This window comes from Podarcis liolepis (genome assembly GCF_965112155.1).
Source record: "Podarcis liolepis genome assembly, chromosome: 1".
In the NCBI taxonomy this organism is placed as follows: domain Eukaryota; kingdom Metazoa; phylum Chordata; class Lepidosauria; order Squamata; family Lacertidae; genus Podarcis; species Podarcis liolepis.
The window spans coordinates 101,969,104-101,981,173 of record NC_139554.1 but is presented as its reverse complement, the minus strand read 5'-3'; the positions used below and the strand labels follow the sequence as shown (position 1 = coordinate 101,981,173).

The 12,070-nt window shown below is 39.4% G+C and overlaps 1 protein-coding gene and 1 long non-coding RNA gene across 4 annotated transcripts in view; both read right to left on the bottom strand.

Moving 5' to 3' along the window:
- ACVR2A (activin A receptor type 2A) overlaps positions 1-12,070 on the bottom strand; it is a 56,804-nt gene that overhangs the window by 25,444 nt on the left and 19,290 nt on the right. The window lies entirely within an intron of this gene.
- LOC310703313 lies at positions 1,360-12,026 on the bottom strand. The gene is made up of 2 exons (XR_014524070.1): positions 11,772-12,026; positions 1,360-11,552 (listed from the first exon to the last, which is right to left on the bottom strand). It is a non-coding gene; the product is annotated as an uncharacterized lncRNA (long non-coding RNA).

Here is a 12,070-nt window from a genome sequence, read left to right as displayed (position 1 = left end):
TAGCTCTGATAAGATACAAATTCATTACCAAGGTTTTTTCTGCCTAGAACAGTTGAGTGGGTCCTCATGGCCACAGTAATAATTTGGGGTTGAGATTGGTTGAGTGGTACAGAGACTAGATTGGCCAGAAACGCCTTTAGCCTCTCAAATTTCAAATGGATTGTGGAACGGTGTACAGAATAAAGACTATGGGCTTTGAGATTTGGGAAAATTCTTTTAAAACTGAAAAACATATCAGTAAGTAGGGCTAAGCCCTGGTTGCCCTGATGGACCAGCCTCCACTCTTACTAGCGATGATAAAAATAAAAAAATGAAAACACAAAAAATAAGGAAAGGGAGGAGTGGGAATAATTTGACTACTTTCCAAATGTTTTTAAGCGTCAGACAAAATCTATACCAGTTAAGTAAAATGTTTTGTCTTTTACTAAATCACGAATCTAATCTGTTTAAATTTGCAGCTCTAATTTGGCCCAATATGCATAAAAGCAAGTTGGAAAACCCACCAAATGCCAAAACCACAACCACCCAACAATAAGCCACCACAACCCCACAAGTGTCTACTTATAATGTGTCCTTTGAGCTTGAGGTCATGGGCCAAATGCTTTCCTGTCCCCCTCTCCAAGTGGATCTGCACGGTGAAAGTCATCTATGCATATTCACAACAGCTTAAGTTGTGTTTTGGGTCGTATCCAATGATGTCTTTCTTTCTGCTTGTGAGCGGCAGGTTAGCCAATTTCACCTACCTCTCCTACCTATTGCAGTATATACCACAGATTGCAGGTGAGTGGGGTTGAGATCAGATACAAATCCAATGCATATAGCTGCCCTTAGAGGAGGTACAATGTTGAGGTGTTGTACTCATTAGTCAAGTCAAATTCTTGATCTTATCCCAATGGTAGATTTTCTCTATTTTGCCATCATTTGAAGTCTCCACTGCCATATCCCTTCTACACCATCTTATCTCACTGCTTGATTATTATTTTTCTTACTGACAGTTAGGTATGTCGTTTGTTTTTGGCTCCCTTCCAAATCATCTCTTATATCCATTCAGACATTCTTATTCACCTTCTTGTTTCTGCTCTAAACATTCTTGATCAACTCTTGTCCTATGCTACACATCTTGAATTATCTCTTGTGTCTTTATATCAGTTTACAAGTTTGTTCACATTGCAGCCTAGTTTAATTTCAACAGAATTTCTGTTTAACAACTCTTCTTTAGTCTTGAGAACCTCCACATATATTTGCCTGCGTAATAAGGGACTTTCAGAACTTTAAAAATAACTAGAAGGAAGGGCTATTGTAACACAATCCAAGTAATCTCTCGTGTGTTACCATGGATGTTGAAAATTTCCCCCCATATTTTCTTTTTCCTTCAATATCTTCCCAAGACGCCTTCAGAAGGGGGAAGCAAACTGAGGAGCTCCATACATCAAGCTGTATGGTTGTTTATAAAACATATGCTTAAATCTGGATATTTCAAGAATTGTTATAAACCTATTTCAAGGGGGTAGGGATCAGAGGACTGACCATAGAAGTGTAAGATTGGGCCCAACACATCAAGTCAAAGAGGCACATCAACAGCAGCTATCTGCAAACCCAATTTGGATCTTGAGTGCAGAATGGGAAACATCCCCCAGAAAATGATAAAGTTATTAATATAAATAATGACAACTTTGGCAACAAAACAAGTAATGGCAAATTTTCTACAGAATAGTACTGAAAATATTAAGTAGTGTTTGCACTGCAGATTTGTTTAAAAACATACAAGGGGTTATATCTAAGAGAAAAAAAGTTAACAAGCCAAACAAGTCTAAAATGAATGCTATTAAATATCCATTAAGTCAATTAATATAAGCAAGCATCAAATTTATCTATGATGTTTTGAGATATTTAGCCCAACCCAAAGATGCTTGCTTTTTATTTCTTATCCCTATAAAAGCAATTAATACAACAGGATTACCATATGTTTGTTCTCTTGATAAAGAATGTATTTATGAATGCTGTAAAAGCAGTGTTGCTGTTCCCCCCACCCCCATTTTTTACACTATGGCAGATTTCAACAGCTGTGTGCATTTCTATCGCTAGAAATAGATGTGAATAAAAGTTTTAGAATTTGAGTAAAGAGCACATTGTCAAATGTAATTGAAAAATATCCATCTACAGGCAACGACCAACTGTGTGTGGGTCAGTGGGGCCTGCGTAAGGCTGTCCCACCCCATTCTGCCCCCTTTTTTGACTTTCTTATGACTTTTCAGGGCACTTTTTGGTTCAGTGTGGTCCCAAACATATTGGATGAGCCTAAAACAGCCGCTGCCTATGCCACCAAACATGCTTTATCTCATGCATAAAACGTCACCTTCCTTCTCTCTACAGCTCTCCCCCCCCCAAGATCTTGAGCAGATGTGGAAGGGTGTGCGAGCGGCAGAAGAGGAAGCTGCAATGCATAAGTTTACTTGCACAAAGTAGGAGACCGCATAGTTTTAATGAATAATCAAACCTATTTTTTTCTTAGACTGGCATACTTCAGAAAAAGCTCCTGAACAGAAAACATCTGCAACACACATTAATCCCCTTTAGTCCACAATGTATTGCCATCTAAGCCAATGGAAACAACTTTCAGTTAAAATAGATGTATGTCATCAATATAAACTAAAAAGGGAAACTAGAAATGCCAGCTAGTAACTGGTTATTTATAATGAAGTTCTTATAAAAGCACACTACTCAAATGAACATGAATATAGTTTATTTAAGGTCCAACAACAACAAAATAACACTTCTCAAATGATGTAGGAATAAAGATTGGCTTAAGCAGTTGTAACATTATGATAATTACAACCCAAACACACACACTTTAGGCACAATCCTATCCTTGAGTGCTGGTTGAGAGGCTCTTGGGATCTGGTGGAAGCCCTGCTTCTTGAGTAGAATACAAGATACATTGCAGGCATGACAGATACAGTACTCCCAACAGAATTCAATTCCAGTGGTGAAGATACCACAACACTAATTTGGTGCATCATGGTTTTACTATTCATATATACACAAAGGGTGTTCAGTATATTTTGTAACTTTACAGAGAATGAATACAATGCAAAAATATAAGCTATTGTTCAGCTTAAGGTGAGAATAACAGATGTGTAAATAAAATTATTAAAATACTATGTTTAGACTAAGGGTGGAATTCAATGTCGCACTACTATAAACTTTTCTTCTGTGCAAGCATTTAAGCTTGCCAGACAGAATGAACCCCCGCCTCTCCGTGTACACTGTCCTGGGCGTCCCCTTAACACTACCCCGAGCCAATTGGGGGCACATGAGGAAAGAAAGATTGAGGTGAATTGTTCATGGAATGGTGAACAGTGGCCTTTGAAGGCCATAATCCTAAACAAATAGATGAAGGGCTAAGTTGGTGTACTCATTGTGTATCCCATATTAAACAATGTTTCAAGAGTTTAAGCACAGCTGAAATTCTCTTCATGACCCAGGATATAGCCAACCCCAACTGCAATCAACCCTGAAACAACTGGTGCTATTACAAACTATCCCAAATTGTCTAAAAAAGATGGCAAAACTCTGAAAGGGGGGGGGGGTTCATTCGTAACCATCCATTATTTTCATACAAAAGGTGACTGCAAGATGGGTTCCCTAGAACTTCACATAACAAAGGATTGATTAATCAAAGAAGTTTTTGGAACAGTTCCACTCCTGTTTTTCTAACACTGGCATTCTGTTTCCAGAGGTTAAATTCAACTCAAGGCAGTTCTTCCCAATAACTGGCTCACAGCCATCACCTCAGGAGATCCTTGGAGACTGTTTGGCTCTTCCTTGACAACACACACATGCACACCTCACTATTAAGGAGTGAGGCCTTGAGCATGCATCTTATAATCCCTTTATAGCCCTTAGCAATTACTACCTATTTTGATGTTTTAAATCCCAGGTATGAAGACAATTTGCTGACAATGAAGCACAGACAAGGCAGCAGTAGATTGGGCTCATAATCAAACACTTGAAATTTGGCAGGCATTACCAGCTTGAAAGACAAGCAGAATAAATGCACTGAAATTTATGGCAATTAAACAAATTTTATTTTAATCCTTTGTCAATTTCTTAATGAATAGCAAAGCATTCTGAATGCCCCTAGTATAATGTTTTCTCTATTACAGGCAACTCCCCACTTGCACACAAACTACTTACATGCGCGACCCTGGAATGTAACTCCCACATGAGTGAGGAGTCGCATGTACTGTCTAATACAAAGCTATAGCTTACTGGATAGTTTGTGGCTCACACAAAGATGATTCTAACATGTACTTTTAAAAATGAGAATACTTGTTTGAAGAGAGTTTATACTTAAAACATGTACCTAAACTCTTTCTATTTTGCACACTCACTGCAATATGTTATATAGAAAAACCCTAGAGTAGATAGCTTAGGATAAATATGGTCAGTATGTGTCATTTTGGTTTCTTTTTAAATATAATGAACTAATCCAGGAAGAAGGCTGCAACACACACAACACAATTTAATAGAGTAGAAATGTCTATGTATTAGCTAAAAGCAGATAAACTTCATGTTACATTTGAACAGCAAGGGGCTCACTCATCCTTACTTATGTGAGGAAAGGGCTACAGGTATGTTATAGCTACAAGTTCACTAGCAAGTTTGAAGGGAGGGTGAATTCTCTGAAGAGCAATAATAAAGAGAGCTGTCTGGTGTATAATGGGAGGAGCATGAAGATGTTAGTAAAGAAAGTGAAAACAGCCTAGAATCAGCTTAGTTGCAGAAATCAATTTGCATGCAACAAGGACCCAGGTTCAATCCCTGGTATCACACAGAAAGACCTGAAATGTTGGAGAGTCACTGCCGGACAGTATACAATGGGAGCTATCAGGATTAATGGATAGCTTGTTCCTCATAAAAACAGGGTAAACAACAAAACCCACATCTCTCCTTATACACTGGGATAATTAGAGCAAGGAAACACTTAATTTTATTCACATCAATGGTATTCCTGCAACCCAACCAGATGTTATATGGGAGATACGCAACAGGATTTATTGTCTGAAAGGTTTAAGCTTAAAATGGCAGGAGGGATGGGCATATTATGGATGCTTTCCAGCACTAGGATTAGTGTATATTACTAATTGTGGCCCTCCAGATGTTGCTGGACTACATCTCCCATCACAATCCCTGCCCACTGGCAATACTGTCAAGGGCTATATGGAGATAGTATCCCATAAAAGTCACAAATTCCCCAGCCCTGGTATAGGAAGGTCTCTCTCATCAGCATGTGATGCTTAAGAGCATCCTAGACAATATTTTATGCTGCCTAAATAGTTTCCGAAAGAAACCCACATTTTTGAAGTGGAGATTACTCAGTATTGGCACTGGTACTAACAATTGATTTGTACTGAAGATCACTGTGGTGAATATAAAGTACACTATGACAATGCAAGGAGTTCATCTTTAAAGAGAAATATTAATCTTTTCAAATTATCTATAAAGCAATACTATAAACACATCGAGCTCAAGGACCCTTTGCCATTTTTTGGTCTACATTTTGGTAGTGCATATTTGTACAAAACATTTAACAGCATTTGCAGAACCTGGTAACTATTTTTTCCAGATGTCTTTCAAATTAACTAAAATATGCTGCACTGAACTTTTATCAAAAAGTGGGATAAAACCACCAAGATCTCCCCAACTCCTCTGCTTATAAACCATCCTAGCCAAAGGACAACAGAATTGTTCATCTATACAAGACTATGAATAATCTAGTTCTCCAGTATTACTTAATCAGCACTATTTTAAAGCAGAGGCACACCTTGGCATCTCTCCTACGAACAATGAAACATTATTGGTATTGGTTCCATAAATACTCTTCAGCTCACCAGCGATTTAAAAACTGAAGAGGAATGAAATAAGACTATACTGGTTCTCAACATGGAAAAATTACTGCTCCAAGCATCCTGAAACCTGTGTTAGAAACTGGGATAGAAAAGCTAGGAGCCAAATGACTTCTGGGACCTCGGTTGTGGGAGCCAAAACAGAATGTCTAGTCACCATAGGAGGGGGGGGCATGTTTGGCAAGACTTTTTATTTATAATTTTGATAAGCATGAACTAGTGTGCAATTCACATATGCAACACATTGTTAATATCACATTTTTAAGCAGAAATTGTTACTACATGTTTAATTTGGTGTTTACAATAAAAATATTGGTACCATACTTCAGTTTTCAAAACACTCTACTCTTTATTGTGAAACTCCTTAACATACTGTCTATCCTTAAAAGATACTTTGAGGCTTCATAGCACATACATTTCAGTAATCCTTGGGTGTCAGACAGGTGCAAAAAATGGCACCCAGACTTTCTGAGGTGCTCACAAATGGAGGATATTTAGGCACAAAATGCACCTGGCGCCTGCTAATTTTGAACCCTGAACTGAAATCAATAGAAGTTTGAAAGTTAGTTTTTAAGGTCTTTAAAATGCATTGACCAACCTATTTTTTAACAACTAAAGCCAACATCATGAGTTTCAGTGGGAAAATATTTTGTTTTGATTGGCAGGCATGGGTTTTAATCACAGTGATTATTTTCCCAGGGCACTCCAATCATAGTGAAGGGATGTTGAACACCTTCCCAATCACTTGCCATTTCCTAACAATTAAAAATCCGTACTTCAACAATCAATTTGTTTTCAAACCACTGTTCGTTCTTCCCTCCCCATATGTCTTTGCTTAGATATTCTGAAAACTTTAAGAGGGCTCACATTATATGATCTCTGCATATTCTCTCTCCCTTAGTTCAATTGTTGGATAAGTCATATTATTTATTTGTTCATCTTTATTCAAATCCTTCCTTTTTTCCAACAAACACCTACTATAATTATTTGCTTTTCATTCAGTTCTATTCTTTTTCCTTGTTTGTGCAAACTTCTCAGAGTCCACCCACCATCCTGCTGATACATATGTTTAGTTTTTTTTCATTGTGAATTGTCTCCCTGCCCTGGTTTTACATTGCTTGTTCAAAGTTTCTAAACATTCTTCCGTTCTCCCTCTCAGACTTCTAAAGGTAAAGGTAAAGGGACCCCTGACCATTAGGTCCAGTCGTGACCGACTCTGGGGTTGCGGCGCTCATCTTGCTTTATTGGCCAAGGGAGCCTGTGTACAGCTTCCGGGTCATGTGACCAGCAGGATTAAGCTGCTTCTGGTGAACCAGAGCAGCGCACAGAAACACCGTTTACCTTCCTGCCGGAGTGGTACCTATTGATCTACTTGCACTTTGATGTGCTTTCGAACTGCTAGATTGGCAGAAGCAGGGACCGAGCAACAGGAGCTCACCCCGTCACGGGGATTCGAACCTCCGACCTTCTGATTGGCAAGTCCTAGGCTCTGTGGTTTAGCCCACAGCGCCACCCGCGTCCCTCCTCAGACTTCTACTTTCCCCTTAAATCAGCTAAAACTGCTTGTCCCTTAAAGGAGCTCCCGGTTGTGTTGCTTATTGGTAAGACTACTACCTTGCACTTATTCAAGGCACCTGCCTCATATTACCACTTCTCAGACTGTCCGCTGAACATATAGGGAGGTGAAGTGTTTTCTATTTTATTAATCTTCCAAAAAAAGAGAGAAGTCTTCCCTTGCAAAGAATCACTCCAGCTAACATTCTGAAAGCCGGTAGGCTTCACTACCTCAGAAGGTACAAATATGCCTGAAAATTGCACCCAATTCTGATAGAAGATAAAAAAGCTAGATACTTTTAAAACCTTAAAGTTTTGAGCAAAGAGCTCTGGAGGGAATCTGCCTGCAAAGAGCTCTGGAGGGATCTGCCTGCAATTTGGCAGTCTTAATGCATTCAAGAGGGGGTCATTTTGCCTTTAAATATCATCCTGTGAGATCAGAGATGGAAGGTACCCTGAGGAACATCTAGTTCAAACCTCCTTCAATGCAGGAATATGCAGCTGTCCCTTATGGGGATCGAACCTGCGACCTTGGTGTTATCAGCACCACGCTCTAACCAACTAAGCTATATTATGCTTCTTATATAGCCACTTTTGATTCCCAATTATGGGGGGACACACACACACAGATAAGAGGCAGAGCTTTTGATTTAATCAATTCTTCCTGAGATAGAAGGTTCACTTCAACTGCAGCACTAATGCAGGCCTCAGCCAAGATGGCACTGCCTTCAAAAGATGCCTCTTTCTCACTGGAGAAAGAAAATGGTAACAATATCTGAGGAGATGAACTTGCAGCAGCAGAAGTAATAAAGGAGCTTATTAAAAATACGTAGAATGAACTAATGCTTCCACTGAAAACAAAACTGACAGAATTTAACATGTGGCTTGATTGTTTAACAGAAACAACTAAAGCAACAAAATAATCAAGCCAAATCTTAGCAAGATCAAACAATTACAAAAAGAAAATGAAGATACATTCAACAAGCTTGAAGATGCAGAAAAATCAAAAAAGGAGAATTAATTTACGTTTTCATTTTTTTGTAGAGAGAGTAGAACACAAAGATCCTGCACAATATTTGCCTCATGCTTAAATCACTGCTTCCAGATCTCATAACCTCTGTTGATTATTCTGAACTGGAACACAGAGCACTTGGACTCAAACTAAGGGAGAGAACTCCCCTCCCCCTGTCATGTAACTGTCTGCTTTGCCTGATACAGGAAGGAGAAGGAAGCATGTAAAAAACCAAGGAACCTAATATCCATAACTTATAAAAGCAGTCCAGTTATGGTGATGCAGGATCTGGCTTCTGAAACACAGGGGGGGGGGGGGAAATCTATGTGCTTGCATGATTAAACTGCAAGAAGCTGGAATTAAATATGGCTGGGGCTTCCTCTAACATCTTATTGCCATGAGAGGATCAACACGCCTCACATCAACAAATAGACTGGAAGCAACAGATCTCCACAACACTCCTGGAATCAACCTACTTCTGGAATGACAACAAGAGGCGGCAATGGAAGAAGAGAATGCTGAATTTTCTGATGGATGTTGGGAGGATACAAACTGGAGCAAAAGTTCCAGCAAACGTCTCACGCATAACAACAGAGGAGACCACTACAACACACAAAGCAGCTACATCCTAGATCCTCCAGATATTGTTGACAAGACTTAACTTGTGACTTTAACCAAATCTCAAGGAGAATGGTATCCTGGTTACAGGTTAGTCTTTAACACTAGAAACAGTAACAGTGAACATGAGGGGAATTAGTGATCCTATAAAAAAGAAATGCCTAGACATACAAGCCACAAATTGCCTTTGTATCTCTTGTTAAAACCCCCTAGGGAAAGTAAAATCTTCAGTGGTAATTGGTTTCAACACCAAGTGACAGCACCAGGTTCAAGTAAAGGACAGGGTGGTAGCAGTCATTTTTGGCAAAGGAATAAACTTTAAAATCCATTCAATACTGAAATACAAGAATGGTATTTTTTTAACCATTCATTGTCCCTTTAATAATAATGTAAACTGTTAGATCCCTATATGCACCAAACTCAAAATGACTTGACTTTATTTGAAAAGTTTTATGTAAATTAAATAAATTTGCTGATGGAAAATCCATACCATTATGGGGTGACTTTGACCTTAATGTAGGGGGAGTCTCTCTAAAAGATTTGAGCAAGGGCGACACCAGGAGGAACTTTTTAGAAGATAAAGACAATTGGCCTATTACAGTCAGAACCAGGTTTGCAAACCATGTCCCATTATCACGATGCAATGTCTAAATGGATAGACTGCAAGTTACAGCCATCACCCCAGCTCCAGAAGCTACTGCACTTTGAGGTGCAGGGAGCAAACTTACAAAGTGGAATGCATGGAAGAAGAAAGCTGACAAAACAATTCCATTTTATATTTGGAAGTTTAAACCATGATTTGGTCTGACATCTCAACCAAGTTAATGGTTTGAAAAAATGGTCATTGGCTTTTAAAGTACATGGTTTTCTAGTTACGGCAGTAAGATTTAAAGTTACTTGTCAAACTGCTGATGGCACACTACCGCAACGTAACAGATCCAATAAGCTGCTGAAAACCGATGCACAAAGTACACAGAAAACCAACATCTGAGGAATATAAACATAACTGCCTTACAGTGTTAATTGCACATATTCAGTAGCACACTGCTAAGGGAAAAGGTTGGGAGGTTGCGATCTCTTTTGGCACTGGCTATGGTCCAAACTTCCCACATCCCCAAGAGTACTCTAGCAGTTCCTCACACTGAAAGCCACAACCAGCTAGACAAGAGAATCTGCTAGAAGATCAGAGTGGACTGAGTTAAATCAAGGCAATTTCAAATGCATCTGAAGCTGTAGCAGCCAACTGAAATCACTGATTTAATAATTTCCCATTGGTGCTTTATATTTTCCAATACAAATAAGTGATTCACCACTTCTGATATAACTGAACTGCAAGTCTAATCCAGTCCACCAAGCCTTTTTTTGCTGGTCCAGCAGAACTTAGCCCAGGGCCAACAGCACTGAACAAAATACCTCCTATCTGCCACTGATCAAAGTAGATCAGAGTGTTCCAATATGCTCTGATATTTTCCCAAGTGCTTGCAAAACATTGGAATGCTCAATACGCATAATAGCAGATTGGAACACTCCAGAAACAGGAAGGAACACTCCAATCAATAGCAAGTAGAGGTTCAGCACCACCCAAATCAGCAATGGTAAAAGGGGTCATGTAACACTGTATCACTGGATGGAGTGGTTTAAACTTCTGCTGCATGTCTCATGTGCATGAATGTGGGTGGCCATACCCATCACCAGCATAAAGTCCCCAAGCCAACTGAAGCAAAAACAGTGGCCTTCTAGGTATTATTAGACTCTAATTCCCCCATCAATCTCACCCAGTACAGCCAACAGCCAGGGGTGATGAGAGCTATAGCCCAGCAATATCTGGAGGATCAAAAGTTCCCCACCCCTGAGCTAACCTGGAGTTGCCAACTTTTCTGGGTCAGCAGGCACATGCGGGGGCCAGTCTTAAAATAGCTGCCATGGGGGCATGTCATAACAAAATTAGAGAGTACAGTCCTTGCTTCTCCCCTCGCCACAACCTCACACTTGCCATAAGGTTGTGCACGCGCGCACACACACATCATGCGCTGTTGCTGTCTAACAAGAAACATTCCCTAGTACCAGCAAAACGTAGCCACACCACTCTATCAGAGACTTCACATTTGCCAAATATCTCTCCCGGTCTCTCTGTCCAAGTGCACAGCACACCTGAGCATACATACATCACATTCAGAAAACCCCCTCCACTGGTCAAGGAAATGCCTGCCATTCTCCCACCCCTTCAAAATATCTAAAAAATATACATGGGCCATCAATCACATATTGGTGATCCCCAACCTAATTGTTACTATGAAGCAGCATCTTAACATACTAAACCAGCTCATAATCTCAGAAAGAAAACAGCACCCTTAAAGAGTCAGAAAAGCCACACTGTAGCCTGTGTTAGAAACTGTGATAGAAAAGCTAGGAACCAAGTGGCTCTTGGAACCTGGATTGTGGGTGCCAAAACAGAATGTCTACTCACATTTGGGGAGTGGGTATCAGCAACACTTTATTTTTTTTATAAGCATGCATCAATATGCAATCCACATAAGTGACACATTGTTACTATTTTAATAGAATTGTTAATAGTTGGTTAATTTTGTGTTTACAATAAAAATATTGGTACCATGCTTCAGTTTTCAAAACACTCTACTCTGATTTTTAAACTCCTTAACGTGTTGTCTATCCTTAACATATACATTGAGGCTTCAAAGCACACACATTTCAGTAATCCTTGTGATAAGGCAGACCAGTATCACAGTGATTGTTAAAACTGATTTTTTTTTTGTATTGTATTTTCCTGCTATGTAATCAACCATGAGCTAGCTATGCCTCAAAAGGTGGCCTATGCAAATTTTTCTTGATAATTATATACCCAAGGCCATGTTTACACTTTTGTGGCATAATGATCCACGATCTTTGCCAAGAAAAACTGAATTTGAAGCTGCTTTGGTAGTCACAGGCAGGAGCAATAAGTTACACAACCTTGCTC